At 33.8% G+C, this 16,999-nt stretch overlaps 1 protein-coding gene across 4 annotated transcripts in view; it reads left to right on the top strand.

The window, feature by feature from the left end:
• SRFBP1 (serum response factor binding protein 1) overlaps positions 1-16,999 on the top strand; it is a 59,335-nt gene that overhangs the window by 18,761 nt on the left and 23,575 nt on the right. The gene's annotated exons all lie outside the window — the stretch shown is intronic.

The following is a 16,999-nucleotide window of genomic DNA, read 5'->3' on the forward strand; positions in this document are numbered from 1 at the left end:
ATTTGAAAACAAAGGAAAAGGTACAGGTCCTTGTTGGTAAAAGTGATGAAGTGCTCTTACCATTTACTGAGTCATTATATACATTTAATTTTAAAATAAAAAACTGACTTTGGAATTGCTTCAGTCCAGATAAGCCTAGTTCAAAGGCTACTGAGTGTGTAAACAGGATTTAGGGGTAAGAAGGAAGGAGTATCACATGAGCCTTTTTTCCAAAATTTTTTTTTCTTATTTCTGTTTGTTTTGATTTGATTTTTTAAGTTTTGTAATTTTGGAAATTTGAACTTACAATCTTGGCAGGACATTCCTACTAACTGTGAAAGTATCCAAAGCCCTTTTCAACTTCTAATTTTAAAAAATTTGGACAACTAATACTACTATCCTAATTCCAATATGGAATAATGTGGTGATTAAGAAAAGGGGCAAATATTACAACATATTTTGTTGGAAACACACAGTGGGAGACAAAGGGCCCCAAAGAAAAGCAGCAATAAGAATAGTAAATAACTTTTTTTAAATGGGATTTTCTTTTTATTCAACTGCGATATCACGTGAATTTTGGGTTAAATGGAGATAGATTATTTTTAAACATTTACACTCCTTAATTTGAACATATGTTTTATGTTGTTAGATTTCTGTTGTAATGGAAACTCTGTATTCTTTATGTTTTATGTTATGAACATAAACATTCTATATGTTAGAATAACTCATGTTAGTGTTTTGCTACTCAGTTAGTATTTTGTGACGAGAAAAACTCAGTAAATGTTCTGTTTTTTTTTCTTGGCTGTGAAGAATTTTATTTTTTTCTCTACCTGCCACTAAATTATATAAACTATGTAGTCTTCTAAGAAATAAAAATAATCCCAAGGGTAGTGATTGCTCCAATTAAAAGTGCTTTTTTAGCAATTTACATTGAAAATGTGTAGTTCTTTTATTCTCCCCTTCTATAAGAACTAAACCCTTTACAAGGCATATTAATTTTATGTATGGGTGAGGTAGGGAGAGAAATTCTCACTTTTTTAATTCTTGATTTTTGTTGAAACTCAGTATATTAAAGTAGAACTTATGAGTTTTGGTGGTAGTCAATCAGTAACTACAGTTATTCTTCTGTTCATCACAATCTAAGATAGCCTCCTAGTTTATTAATGATCATATATCTTCTAAGACTCATAAAATTTCCAACCAAAAATGAAAAATGTACAAATAAAAAGATGATTAAGAATTTACAGTACAGCTATTATAAATCATATCATATACTCAGGTTAGTTAAATACGTTTTAAATTAGAACCTATTATGTATGTAGATTAATAGGTTTCTGCTCTCAGGGAACATACTGTTCTGTGGGAAACAAGTGTATGAGTCTCTGTATGATATATACCATACCGTGTTACAATCAAAGATTTGTAGGAACCTAGAGAAGGGATCAATTTATTTCATTACTTACAGAATTTAGGGAGGATCTTACAGAATGTGTGGCACTGAGTTGGAACTTGAAGAATAAGTATGATTCTGTTTTAGAAAAGGTAGTCTAGGTAAATAGAGCACAAGAACAGAGCATATAGGTCTGCAAGTACATTGTGTGATTTGGAAGGGCTGCTTAGGACTCTTTGGCTATAATAGTATTCATTTAGCACATTGAACTGTAATTATTTCTTTATATGACTTTTTTACGGATAGAATATTTCTGTCTCCAGTGCTTAGTGCACTAATTGACATAAAACACATTCAGCAAGTATTTCATTAATGAATTAATGTTGTGGCTGGAATATAGATTGAGAGGAAGAACAAATAGCTGAAGATAGTGGCTAGATGGAAGATGTGATTACAACTGAAAGCCTTTTGGGAAATGTGGGTAATCAAAGGTTTTTGAATAATCATATGTGTTTTCTAGAAAGAGAAATTTGGAGGAGAGTGGAAGATTGATTAAAAGGAAACAAGATTGGAGGTGAGATCCCTGATTAGAAAGCAATTACTGGCTTAATTTTTTCATTCATTAAGGAGACATTTATCAAGGTTATCTTTATGGAAGCTAATATGCTATGTGATTCATTGATCCTGCTCTGCAAAAATCATATACTATCAGAGAAAGGAGCTGGTATGCACAGTTTTAAAAACTGGGTAAGTTATGATAGGGTCTTTGAAAATCTTAAAAGAGCAAAAGGTTGCTTCTAACTAGTAATTAGGGAAGGTTTCTTGGAAAAGTTTAATAAAAAAATTTAATTTTTAAAATTTAAATTTTAAAATTTAAATTTTACTGATTTATCAAATTGATATGATTTCCTTGATAGTATTTAATTGAATCCCAATTATATAGCAAGGATACTGTGTCATGTAACAACTTTACTTCCCAGACTTAAATATTATTTATAGCACTAGGAAGCTCAATTTCAGATATAAGAACACTGCTCATAAATAACTTAATAATAATTTTAGTTTTTATTGAGCACCTACTCTATGTCATGTTCTTTGCTGTAGCCTACATATATGATCTCTAATCTTCATAGTGGCTCTTCATGGTTCCTAATTAGCCCCGTTTTACTGAAGTGGAAACTGGGGATTTAAGCGTTAATTGCCTTCCTCAGAGTTGCACTACTAGAGCATGGCAAAGCCAGGATTCAGTCCAAATCTATCTGAATCAATAACCCATGTTCTTAACACTCTACTAACCTAACCTCTCTTAAGAATTAAGTGCAAAGCAATTATACCCCAATAAAGATGTTAAAAAAAAAAAGAAGAATTAAGTGCATAATTTTATCAAGAATAATTAGGTATGATCAGTGTGCTTTTGCATTGTGCTTTTAATGATCACTATTAATTGAAAAGTGAAAACAATAGTGAAATAATATATCATCTTTGCCCCTTTTGGAAAAAAATAGGATTTATTATTAATTTGATATAATTGGAATAGTTGGGCCTCCCTAAAGATACAGTGTCTTGTTATCCATAAAGGATTTTGTGTGTGCATTTAACATTTAGAAATAACATCTGGAAGCTAAATACCAAAATAATCAATTCCCTTGGGACTGTGCATTGGTAACTGATTATATTTCAAAACATTTTTTTTCCTTACTCAGTTTGGCACTATATTTTAAAAACATTTGAATGTAACATTCTAGAATTACTTGCTGCAGGTTCTTTAAATTATTAACACACAGAAATATATTTAAGAAATAAGTATGTATTTTATTATCATATATGCCCTTGAAAAAGATTACTGAAAACTTGAAGGTTCTAGAGAAAATACTTTGAAGGAATTAGAACTTATAATAACAAATAGTTTGACTTTCTTGAGACTTTGAATGATTGTTCCTTATTCTTTCAGTTAAAGACTGCTCTCTTTTAACACATACCTATACCCTTTAGAGTACCTCCCTATATCTTAGTCATAATTCTAAAATTAAAGGGAAAATCTGCCTCAGTCACCTAATACAATTTTCCTAAGGCCTTTTGATGCATTTCCTAGGTGCTACACTCTTGGGGGGAAAATGTGCTGTGAGTTTATGTAATTGTTCATTAAATTTGAGATTTTGTTTCTTTTTTTTGTTTCCTTAACTCTTTGTGGTTCGGTAAGGAAACCTAAACTTGCATTGGGTATGTATATTTAAAAAATTCAGGAGTAAAAAGGTGAATATAATATATTCATACCAAGTTGTAATTTTGTCATTTTTTTTGATATACTAAATAATAAAAAATAATACCTATATATATCTCACCTTTTCTAATTATTCTTATTCTTAACATTTTATTCTAAATAAAGTGGTTTTAAGTATTTTATTTACTCCCTATAAATTTGCCACGAAATAATGCCCTTTTAAACAAATGTTTGGATTCCACTTCAAAATGGTTAACTTTTATCCCCAAAACCAGCCATTTTGTTAGAAGAGAATCTCTAGAATGATGAAAGAATCTGTCCACTCTGACTTATTCCTTAGAGTGCAGAAGTGTTCTATGTAGAATCTTTGGGCTGATATAATTGCTCTGTCTCATTTTCTCTGCCTGCCTCTTTGAACATGACAGAAGTGGGTCATTTTATGTGCCAAGAACAGTTTAGATCAGGGGAGGCGAGGATAAAAATGTTTTGTTCGGGCTTCCCTGGTGGCACACCGCAAAAAAAAAAAAAAAATTTTTCTGTTTTCTAAAAGTATTTCTGTTGTGAGAGATAGGAGTATATCGTGACAAGGTGGCTTTGGAGCTTCATTTGACCAAATTATTTGACGACATTTATGCTTACTTAATATCTATTTTTAAGTGAAATGCAAATCTTTGGACTATTGAATTATGCAAGTTGTTTTTAGCACACTGAAATGGTAATTATTTTTGTGTCAGTAATTATTTTCATATCTTGATGAAAATAATTTATAGTTAAAAGATGAATTCCGTTTAGTTTTTAGAATATGAAGATTTAACTTTAAACATGAAAGTCAAGTTGGAAGTAAAATGAGACTGTATAGTAGTCCCTTGTCTGTAGGCATGCCAAGACCCTCAGTGGGTGCATAAAATGGCAGATAGTACTCAATCCTATAAGTACTATGTTTTATCCTAAAAGTAAATACCTGTGGTAAAGTTTAATTTATAAATTAGGCACAATAAGAGATTAATAATAAAATGGAACAATTTTAACAATATACTGTAATAAAAGTTATGTGAATGTGGTCTCTCTGTTTAATCAACCCCTTTAACTCTGCCAAAAATGTGGCAGAGGTTTCGTCATTGGCAAATGCAGCTTTTCCAGTAATTTTTATATCTTTCAGTCCAAACCTATTACTGAATCTGTGTAGTCATCCCTTACTTGCAGTAAAGCTAATGTCACTTGTTTCAGTGGATCCCTGGCTGCAGTCTTCCTATAGGCTCAGTGCTTTCTGGTGCAGCACATGGCCGTCAGTTGGAACATGTTTTGTGTTCATGTCTTCCATCCACAGATTTAATGCCTTTTTTAACTGAGCACTTATCCGTGATTTTTGCAGTTTGAGGTGCAGCAGCAAAACTAGCCTGAATTTCTTTTTCTTCTTCACCATTTCATGGATTGAAGATTTGTTCTTACTGTGAATCTTAGCACCCTCAGCTTAGGATTTTTTTCTTACTAAGTCGAGAACTTCCACCTTTTCACTTAAAGAAAGCACTTTATCGCTTCTTTTTGGCATAATCGAATAGCCAGTGTCACTACTCCGAGGCTCTGTGATACCTCAACAGTCAATTTGGTAGGAGATGGCTTCTGAGTGACTAACGGGCAAGAAACCTGGACAAAGGGATGATTGATGTACCAGGCAGGACAGGTCAAAATGGCACAAGATTTCATCGCACTACCCAGAACGGTGGTGCACAATTTAAAACTTATGAATTGTTTATTTCTGGAATTTTTTATTTTCGATCTGCTGTTTACCATGGGTAACCGAAACCACAGAAAGCAAAACTGCAGATAAGGGGAGACTACTGTACTATTTGTTGATATTTAGTAATTCTTTTAACTGGCTGCCAGCAAAAACCTGACACTGGTAAAATTTCCTATTATATCATCCTCATAATCAGCAACCTAAGTTAGCTTTTCCTGTTGTCTACCAGACCAGTTCTGATTCCTTGTGGGTATTAAAAGCTTTTTTTATCAGTTGGCCTCTCTCTTCCTGACCATTTCTGTCTACATGTTTCAATCAATATTATATCCCCTCCACATACTTTGTGCATTCCTGTTGTTAAGTTTCTGTAGCTTTATCTGATAACAAGGCAGAATTCACCGCCTCGTACATGCTCTTAACAAAACCAGAGCGAATCATTTTCACAGCCTTCACCATCCTCTGAAACAGTGATTTTGTTGGGGGAGGCAGAGGATAAATGGTCGAAGATGCATGCCTGGGGACATACATCATAATGAATGGGATGTTTGTGCGATTTGAGAAAGGTCCCGCAGTGATTCTGGGTATCGTTTTATTTTTCCCGCCATTGAGAGCGACAGCACTGAGGAGAAATTGCCTTGCTACTTCATCTTCATATGTATAGTATTTGGGTAATCAGTTTTTAACAGTCTATTGCAGTGCTTGCTCCTTTGTGTTATGTCAGGTCATTTGCATGTTATTTTGAAAATTAAACTCTACTCTTTCTGGTTATTTGTATTTTTAAACAATGCCTGATATTCTTCACAATAGAAGACTCTCAGTAACATATTTCAAATATTAATGTGCACATCTATTATAAATAGATATTTAAAGAGGTTATAGCAAAGTACCATTAAATTTTTCTAATCAAAATGAAGATAAATCTCTATCAAAGTTGTTTGGTAATTTTTTTGTTTCTTTTTCTTATACTCCATCTAATACTAATGCTAGAGACTTTATTATTAGTTCATTTTTAATTTCAGGTTTAAGAATTTGAGTTTCAAATAGTGAGTTTTTTGAACTAAAATCAACAGTATGTTGATAACTTTTAAGATGAGGAAGGGTATAATTACAACAGCAAAGAAGAATAAAGCCATTTGTGTTATTTCCTGAAATTTTTAACAAGTTGGGTTGATATTGTTTTCGTACCATTAACTAATTGTGTGTCATTGAGTCTGTTTCTTCACTTTAAAACTGGAAATAATTCATGTCTGACTTCTTTGCTGTGGGGATTAAATAAAATATGCAATATCAGTGTTCCTAGTATAGTACTCTTTTAATAAACTTTTAAGATTTTGAATCTCTGTAGTCTTTCACTCCATATAAATAGCATAGATGAAATATTATTCAAGATAGCCATTGCCTTCAATACCATTTTTTTTAAGGTAGGCCAAAACTATTCAGTGACAGAGTTCTTGAACAGAGATCTTTTGGAGATGTACTATACCACACAGTCCATCATCATTGTCCGTGTTGCATTGTGAATTTAGACCAGTGTTGAAATCATCCTTATTATTTTAGTTTGTACTGTAGGATACAAAAAATGAAAGTTTTACCTGATATTGTTTAGTTCTGTACTTTGCCGGAAAAGTTTGCACATCTTTATAATGTCATTTCAGAACCATCCTCATGTCCAAAGTACTTTATTTCAGCTCAGCAAAAATATACTAGGTCTGTACTTCGTATGCCAAATACTGTGCTAGTTTATAGATATATAGAAATTAATATGGTGTTTGCCCTTGAGAAGCTTATAGTCTAATGAGAGACATGGACATGTAAACAGTTTCACTACAGTGTACAGAACACTGATAGATGTATTGGAGGAGCACCACTTAGTACTGCTTTGAGGATTCAAGGAAAACTTCTGTAGCATGAAGCTGAGTCTTAAAAAGTGACTGACTGTAACAAGGTAAGAATGGAGACTTAAATTTATATCGCTTTATCGTGTTTGTTTTATAAAGGAAATACTTGCAGGATCAAGAGATACAAAGTTTTTAGATTATTTTACTAGTTTACCTAAATGAAGTTATGTGTTAGGTGTGATAGCAATTTAGATTCACATATCAACCTGGTCAAATAATAAACTTGGATGAAAGACATAGTTATTAAATGTACTCTCTTGTAGTTCATTCAGCTCCTGAACAGGAGCAGTGTTTACTGGCAGGTCTGATTTATGCTATACCCAATACTGAGATAACTGAGATACTCAGTTTAACAATTTATAATGTCTAACAAGTAAAAATAACTTCAGTATCTATTCTGTTAACAAGTATTTTTGAACATTTACCAAATGACATGTTCTTTTTAGGCACTTATGATACACCTGAGGGGGGAAAAATAGAATTTCCTGGTCTTTTGTAATTTATTTTTCTGGGGGATTGGGGAAGATGACATAATAAATAAGCTACTTATGTATTATGTTAGTGGATGATATACTGTGGAAAAAATAGAGCAGTGTACGAAGGGTTAGGAGAGATGATATGAAGTAGTTTGATATATAAGTCTGGAGTGCAGAAGAGAGGTTTCAGCTGGAAAGAGACTTCTGGGAGTTGTTGACATGTATGTGATCTTTAAAGTCATGAAACTGGATGAAATCACTAAATCTTAGATAATAGTGAAGAGAAGAATACCAAGGACAGAATCTTGGTCTACTGTTAAGGTATTTAGTTAGAGGAAGAGCTAGCAAAGAAAGCTAAGAAAGAACAACCAATAGCATGGGTCCTGTAAGTCAAATAAAGAAAGTATATCAAGGAAAAAGGAGCAGTTAACTTACTGAAAGTTGGTAATAGGCCAAGGAAGGTAAGAGTCAGATGCTGCGGATATGTCGAGTAAGAGGAGCACTGAGGTCTGCTCATTAGATTTAGCAACGTGAAGATTGGTCAGTTTAACAGGAATAGCATTGGTGGGGTAAAAGCCTGCTTGAAGTGGCTGTAAGAGAAAATAAAGAGAAATCTGGAGGTAGCAAGAATTGTCAAGTGTTATAATTAGGGTGACCATATGACTAGATTTCCTTGGTGTTCTGGTAGTCATCACTTGTCCCAGCATTATTTTTAAAAGAGCCTCATTTCACTCTCAAATGGGTCCTGGTTTGAACAACAAATGATATGGTCAGTGTGGTTATAATTTGCTGTCATTACTCTGTTGGACACCCAAATTTGACCAGTAGTATCCTTTCTAAGCCAGCTTTTATGACTTTTTGAGAGAACTCAATTAGTTCTTCCTTTTCTGGCATAGCAAAATTTTGCAGGGATTATACTTTTTCTGCCTCAGATCCATAATCAGCCATTTCTCTGAGAAGCCTTGTTTCATTTTAGTGACATTCAGAAACCAAGAATTGAATAGATCTTGATTGGGGAGAAAGGGAGTGAGAAAGGTAGGTGACCAGTTAGAGAAAGGCATTTCACGATAAAATTTTTAAAAGCAGATGGCCAACCAAAGATACTGAGGTGGGAGAATAGGAAATTTATTCAGGGAATTCTGTGTAAAACTGAATGAATGGCATATGAGACTCCTAGAAAAAGTGTATTATGTAATATTAGAAAGAGGCATTGAGACCAGGTAATGAAAGACCAGACTTAAGTTCTTTGGCTTCATTCTGTATTCAAGACAGTGACAAAATGGGCCTTGGAGTTAACTGGTTCTGGAAGCAGGAAACCCAGTTATGCTATTATAATCCACACAATCGATAATGAAGTTCTGAGCCTGTGGGTAGGATAACGGTAATCCAAAGGAGGGAACTAAATTCAACAGACACTACAGCAGAGAAAGTGGAAAGGGGGATGGGAGCATAACAGAAGCATGCCGAAGAGGCCCACAGTGTCAGATGACTCTGAGCTGTCTAACCTGAGTAGCAGAGGCTGGAGATGCCATTAATTACCATAGATAACACAGGAATAGGTGAAGGAGGAAGACAAAGATATTTTATTTGGAAAAATCCCTTGGCAATATGATGACAGAGTATAACCTTATTGAAGTTACATCTGGTACTGTATTTAGGAGACAGTAGAACAATATTTAGGAAATAAGGTTTTTGTTGTCACTGAAGGGTAACCATAATGAGATTCCCATCTGTGGAAAAGCATGAATTTGGATGTCAATAGGTCTCTCACGAGTTATTTCAGTTTCTTTATTTCAGAGAAGTGCATTTCTTGCCTCATTTCCAATTAGGCAAGAAAAACCTCCAAGAATCCAGACTTTTCTTGGCACCTTGTAATTCCCTGGTATTGGGATTAACCCCTCATAATCTAAATATCATGTTCCAATCTTAATCACATTTTGGAAACTACAAACATGTTTTATATTTTACTGCGTTAAAAGCCCAATCTTAGAGCCAGTTGGAATTAATGTCAGCTTGATTAGTGCCTCCAAGTTACTTTTTGTCTTTACCCAGTGTCCCTCCCCACTGCCTGATATAGAATAGTTTGGTTGCAAACATACTTTCCCCACTCAGCCAGAGACAACATTACACTGGTTATATAGTTATGAGTCAGTATATTCATTTGTTCAAACGAAAGCCTTTGGAGAGAAGGAGACAGCCAAATATTCAAAATTGGGATTAACTAATTTCAATTAAATTTGCTCTTGAATATAAGCAAAGCAATAGCATCTGGCACAGTGTGAAATAAAGGAACTGAGATATATTCTGATGGATCTGGTTATTAGTGAATGGCTATCTTTAATGCAGGAAACTTGAGCAATGTTAGTTTAACGTGAAGAAGAAGGAATTTCTACTTTATCACCACTGACAGCAGGTTATGGCAAAAAGCAAACTGTGGGGATTCTAGTTTGAGCCCTATTGTAATACCTTGAATGAGTCTCTTAAACTTTATTAGGTTATCATTTTCTCTTCTTTAAAGTTGAGTGGTTGAGGGTCCCCAAGGTTAAGTGATTAACTAGAAGGATTCACAGGGCTCAAGGAAAAAAAAAAACTTCTATACTCAGAGCAACAGTTTATTTCTGTTCAAGGATACAGATTAAAATCGGCAAAAGGAAAAGGCACATGGGGGGAAGTCCAGGAGAAATCAAGCATAAGCTTGTAGATGCCCTCTCCCAGTATAGTCGCATGGACACACTCCTAGCAGTGATGTGTGACAATACTTGCAGAGTGTTGCCTACCAGGGAAGCTCAGTTGAGCTTTGGTGTCAGGGTTTTTTTCGGGAGCCAGTCACATAGCCATGAATCACCTGCATGACTCACCATAACTACTTAGACTCCAGCTCCCCAGAGTAGAGACATGATCACCATAAATCACATTGTTAGGGTAAACTGCCTCATCAACTTGGTAAGCCTGTGGCCCAAGGGCTCAGAACTTATTTCCTGGCCAAAGGCCAGTCCTGAAGATAGGCCTTCTCAGGATTGTGCAGAGTTTGAGCAGCCCAGGCCTGCTGAGTTAACCCTTTCCTACACAGGTATAGAATTATGTGAGAGCTGAAGTCCCCTATAATTCTGATCTTTATGAATGGATTAGTAACTCATAGCGTATATATTGTAAAGAAGTTAATGCTTTATTTCATCTTTGAGATGGATTGGATAGTTATAAATTTGAAACCTTAAATAAAAGAAACGAGTTATACTGATGCTAGAAATAAAGCTGGATTGAATGTCTAAAATAAAAGAATGTATGTCTTATGCAAGTCAACACGGAGCCCTGCCTCACTGATGAATAAGCTTGCAAGTGGGAAGATGAAGATTTTCAGACTTGAGTTATTTTAAGGAAATCTAAGGGAAAAAAACTACTTAAGCTCAGTTTCAGAGCATTTGTTAGCATTAGCATTTGATTGGTGGCAAATTAGTTATTTTTAATTCCCCTTTGATGATAAATTTAAACATCTATTTTTATGAAAAATCTTTGCAGCATTTTTGTAAAGTAGCTCAAGCTTTACTTGTCCAGTTTAATGTGTCTCTCTTACACTCATTTTAAAGTTGTTTAGTGCAGTATTCATATTTAGCATTTGTTACATAACTCAGGTATCTTCATTTTCCCATTGTTTTTTCTTGATCCATGGTTTTCTAATTGAGAATGGTTTTGTGTTTTTACTTTTGTCATTTTACTTTCTGTCAAACTTTAAAAGTGTTTAAAATTTTCTTTTTTAAGTTGAAATCTAGGTAGGTATTTTTTTCCAAAGTCCATAACGTATGACTTTGGTATAAAATTTGCAAATTACCATATGGAATAATGCATCTTATTCTGCATTTGAAATTGCAGAATTATTTGAAATGGTTAAATTCAATTTAAAGTACAGAAAACTCTAAAATTTAAGAGAAATATTTTATCTGAAAAAAGGCACTGGAATTAGTTTCGTATAAAAGAAAGCCAAGTGTTCCTGTCTTAGTCACTTTACTTAGAATTAACCCTATATACTAGGAATGGCATAGTGTAAAATTATCATATAAGCACTGAACTGGTGTCTTTTCTTTCACATTTTTATTGGTATTTTCTTAACCATGTTTAAGTCTACCCTTCTGCATTGAGTATGTTTAATGTCTTTGGGATAGGAACAGAGCTGCTGTGTAAAAATGTCTTTTGCTGGGTCTAGAAATGGATCTTAGTTTTCCAGTTCGTAATGAAATCTTTTCTCAGAAAGAGCAGTCTTGTCTTTTATGGCACCTGCCTGGCTTGTTAGCTAATGCAGTTTCCCAGCCATTCACAATATAATATCTACGTTTCAGTGAGTTCTTAAGTAGTATTTGGCCGTCTCCCACTATGAATAAAAATTATGGTAATGTAGAATACTTTTGAGCAGTAAGTCTTCTGTTTTGCAACACTCTAGTAGTCCTAGCTATTTTTTCTAGTATTTTATCTCTTCATCTTTGCTTTTCTAAAGAAAAAACCCACATTGGCAACTAAAAATTCTTTGGAAATTCTGAATTTGACTTGTCTATTGGTAAGAGACTTTACTGACCTCTCACTAAGAAATAGGCATTTAAAATTTTTTCACTCTGGTCCATTTCTGTTGAACAAATGTATTGATATCATTATACTAGGATCAAATAGTCAAAGGTGGATAAGAGACCATTCTCACCCTTGAAGAACTTACACTCTGGGCTCTTCATTCCATTTTCCCATAAAGAAAGTGAAAGATTAAGCTTAGTATAAGCATAAATTATTCTCTGACTGTTTTATGTAGTTCCTCAGACCTTTTGACCAGATGGCTTACTACCTAACCATGTTCAAGCTAGCTTAAGCAGAAGAGTTCCCAACAAGCTGGTTCCAACTACTTCCTCTTCTGAGTAGTTAGCCAGAAACCTGGCATTGTTGCAACTCTTTCATGTCCAAGCCTCTAAATACCATTTGTCTTTTAGAGTTCTCTACGTTTTACCTAAATGAGGGCTTTTTGGAGTTTTATCCACAAAGCTTGCAATCTTACGTGCTTTTCAAACTCTTGTGGGAAGCCATTCATTTATAACGAAGAGAGTAGATGTATTGTCAGGTAAGGTACCGCAGCCGCAAATCCAGTAAAACATCCATCATCCAAGGCATTCTTTGAAAACTGTGAATTACTTCAGATCTTTAAAAAAAAAATAAATTCCCACTATCCCCTGCAGTTTATATTACTGATCTATTAGACCCTAGTGAATTTTGCTGTAGCAACCGGCTTTCATAATCAGTTTGAAGGGTAATTTATTCTTAAAATATGAGTAAATGAAATTTTGTGGCTAAATTATAACCTATCATGAGAACTACTAAGTCCAATCCAAGAATAATGAGAATAGTTGTTTAAGACTTCTTCCTTTAAATGTGTATTAGATATTCTGAGTCAGAATGTATATAAATTTAGAATTTGGAGCAATTAAGAGATGATTTGAAAGTCCTGGCAGTTTACCATGAACTTGTCAAGTAGACTGCATAGCAGACTCTTAGAAGGATTGAGAAAGGCTGTGGGTTAAATTTCGTCTTACATGCTGAAGGGAATACTAACATTTGAGGTGCTGTCTATCCATTTGGAATAACACATCAAAGAGTCTTATTCTGAAAGGCAGTTCCTGATCTCTTCTGAATAAAAGTGTAGGGAGGGAAGAATAACTTCATAATATATATTTTATTGCAATTTTTGCGTTGTCTGATAAACTGCTTGATTTATTAAATTCCTCAGTGTCTAATTAGGATAGTTCTGAACCAAAATTCTAGTTATGGCACAGCATTCCTGTCCATACAGTTTTGTTATTTAAGCACCATTTAAAAATTGTATATGAACTATGTCATAGGAGATAGCATTCCCTTTTAATGACACATATGTTTATATTTAAAATTAAGGTAAAAATGAATTGACTCAAAATACTGTGGTATGAGTGGGGTGATAAGGAAAGTTTAAGCCATCCAAATGCATCTAGATTTTACTTTTATGGTTTTAAGGTAAGTATCTAATTCTGGGCATTATTTATGGTATATGGTGCTTGTTCAAATAATATGGTGTAATGAATTATTTTATAATATAAAGATTGGTGGGAGATAAAACGTATGTATATTAGTTTTCTAGTGCTGTTGTAACAAGTTAACACAAATTTAGCAGCTAAAAACAACACAGATTTATTATCTTACAGTTCTGGGAGTCAGAAGTTTTAAACCAAGATGTCGACAGAATTGTATCCCTTGTGGAGACTCTTTCAGGTTTTAGAGGTCACCTGTGTTCGTTGACTCATGGCCCCTTCCTCCGTCTTCAAGGCCAACAGCACAGCATCTTTAGTTCTCAGTACCTCAGTATCTCTCCCTTTTTCTCCTCTTTCTGTAACTCATACCCTTCTGCTTCCCTCTTAGGAGGAGCCTTGTGGTTACGTTAGGCCCACTCTGGGTAATCCAGGATCCCCATTTTAGGATCCTTAACTTAAATACATAATAAAGTCTCTTTGGCCATGTAAGGTAACTTATTCACAGGCTCTGAGCATGAGGACAAAGTTTATGTGTTATTCTTTCTCCTGTGCCCCCACATTTCTTTTAATTCTAGCTCTGCAGATACATACTCACCATCAGTTCTTTTACCAAAATTATCTCTTGCTGACTGAACTCCTCCTCTAGAAGATTCCTCTGGACAAACACGTGTACTGTATTTCCTGAATTTTTGCAAGTTCAAAACTAATTTTTCTAGACCTGATTCTTTAGAGCTATTTGACTGTAAAATTCTTGGCTTACACTTGCTTATACTGAAAATGCTGCTCCATACTTATTTTTATTTTGTTCTTGATATCTGACACCAGCTCAGTTTTTTCACCCTTATAACTAAATTGATCTTTTTGGCCACGAGCGCTGAAGATTTTTTTCCTTTGTCTTTAAAGTCTAATAGTTTTACCAGAATAGGGTTTCATTATTGATTGTTCCAGGTCTCTTTAAGCTAGGTACATAGTAAACCCTTTTGTTAAATTCTTTGGTTGTTTTTTTCCAGAAAGTTGTTTTAGGACTATAGTTTTAAGTACTGGCTTTTGTCTATTGTTTTTCTCCTTCAGAGACTCCAATTACATGTATGTGGGATTATCCTTTGCCATTTTCTTTCTGTCCTTTTTCTTTATCTTTTTTTCATTTTCTTGTCTTTCTTCAATGTTTTCTTGCCTTTCTTCAGTGTTCCTTATTGAATTTTTCTTTAAATCTGTTCTCTCTTTCTGAGATAGGTTTTCTTTTCTTGCATTTTATTTCCTAAGCTTTATCAACTGTTGATGCACTTCTGTGTTTTACCTGTTTCTCTTCTACAGTGTTTTAATTTCTCATTTTGCAAGTTTTTTTGTTATAGGCCCCAACTACTTGTTTGAGGCTCCCTAATGAAGTTTGCAGGGTTATGTTACAGTTGTCTTTTTGATGTTTAGTTTTTAGGAGAGAATCAGATAAAATATTTTGATTTACGTTTTCTTTTTTCTTCTTAAATTAATTTTATATGAATTTGACTTTTTTTTCTTTTCTGAACTGTAGACGTTTCTTATACAGGGCCCACCTTATGTCAGTATGGCAAAGTGACATTGTTTTAGCGGATAAAGAGAAGGAGGACTTGGTTTACATGTATTTTCTTTTGTCTCTGTAGGGTCCTTAATTTCTCTTTCTTTCCTTTACCTACACTGTTATCCCTAAAGGGAAGTGCACGACCCCTATTTATCTAATTCTCCTCAAAGCAGTGCTTCTTGAGGCTGTCGCCTTCAAAATCACTCACTTTCAAGCCCGCCCTTCTCTGTAGTGCTGTGAATTACCAAGTCTGAGACTTGTGTTCAACACTTTGACCTTTTATAGTACTTTTTGCTTTCTTGTGGAGCTTTTTGTCTGTCATTAATGCATGTCCTTCACTCCACTCTCTTCTTTTCCTCCTAGTGTCTTAGTCTTTCATTCTCTGGCTCTGTAAATTCATAAGCTTATAGCAGCAGTGAGAGCTGTTGAATTTGGTGTTAGTTTCTCTGCTTATAGGTATTTATCTACTAATAATGCTGAGGGCACGGTTCATGTTTGGTTTTATTTGTACTCCTTGTTGAATTTATTGTTTTGGAGGGAATATGTGGGTGGGTTGAGATTTAGGTAGTATCATTACCATCTGCACTTACTTAAGTTCATTTTAGCAATAAAATTTAACCAATTCACTCTTTAGGCTGATTTTTGTCTTACAGAGTAAAGAAAGGTGCTTATAGCCAGTCATTGACAAACGTGGGGCAAGTCTTAAAATCTGGATTTTTAACTATAATTTAAATAGCTTTATTAACTTGAAACTGCTTAAGGGAGGCCATCTCCTAAATTAGCTCATCAAACTTAAAGACATTTTCAGCCAAAATATGTCACATAATGAATTTTTTTATATATACACACATATACAATTTTAAAATGAGTCCATCATTTATGTACTTTTTATATGGATTTGTTTTACTTACACATTTTTCACATTTATATTAGTGTACACAAAATGAAATTGAGTTTTTACTCTCAGAAACAGTGCTTTCTGATCTTTTTGACATTGGATCATCATTATCAATATTTGATATTTTTTTCCCATTCTACTCTTCTTCCAAAACTCCAATATAGCTCTTTAATATAGAATCTGTGGTAATTTTTCAGAAGGAGTTACACAAACCAGTATGTACAAGGATAGTCATCACATTCTTATTTATAAAAAGATCAAAACTCAGAAAATGTATTAATGTCCAGTAATAAGAATTTGATTAAATAAATAAGAGCAAAAAAACCAAAAATAGACATTTGCCCTGTTATTAAATAAAGCTAGTTTACAAAATACTATGGTCCTGTTTTTGTTTAAAGTATAATTTAAATATCATTTTCATTTAATGTTTGCAGTTTTGTCACATCACATATCCACCTTACTGTCACTCAGTGTTGTTTTAAAATCAACTGATTTTTCTATTTAACTTTCTTCTAGACAATAATAAAAAAAGTTCATTTTTTTATGCGTATTAGAATAACTTGATAACTATTAATGTAGAAAAATTGCATTTTCATATGATCTAAAGTCATCCTTCATTCCCTTAGTGGAATGCATATCAAACTTAAATTCTTTTAAAGAAGCTTGTAGAAGGGTGTATAATAAAATTATAACCATGTAAACATTACTGGTAATTTTACTTATTTTTCTTTCTGTTTTTCTGTGTTTTTTAACTTTCTAAAATAAATGTGGATTAATTCCTTCCATAATAGAAAAGTGTTTTGTGGGTTAGATTT

The sequence above is a fragment of the Tursiops truncatus genome, chromosome 3 (assembly GCF_011762595.2).
Source record: "Tursiops truncatus isolate mTurTru1 chromosome 3, mTurTru1.mat.Y, whole genome shotgun sequence".
Classification (NCBI taxonomy): Eukaryota; Metazoa; Chordata; class Mammalia; order Artiodactyla; family Delphinidae; genus Tursiops; species Tursiops truncatus.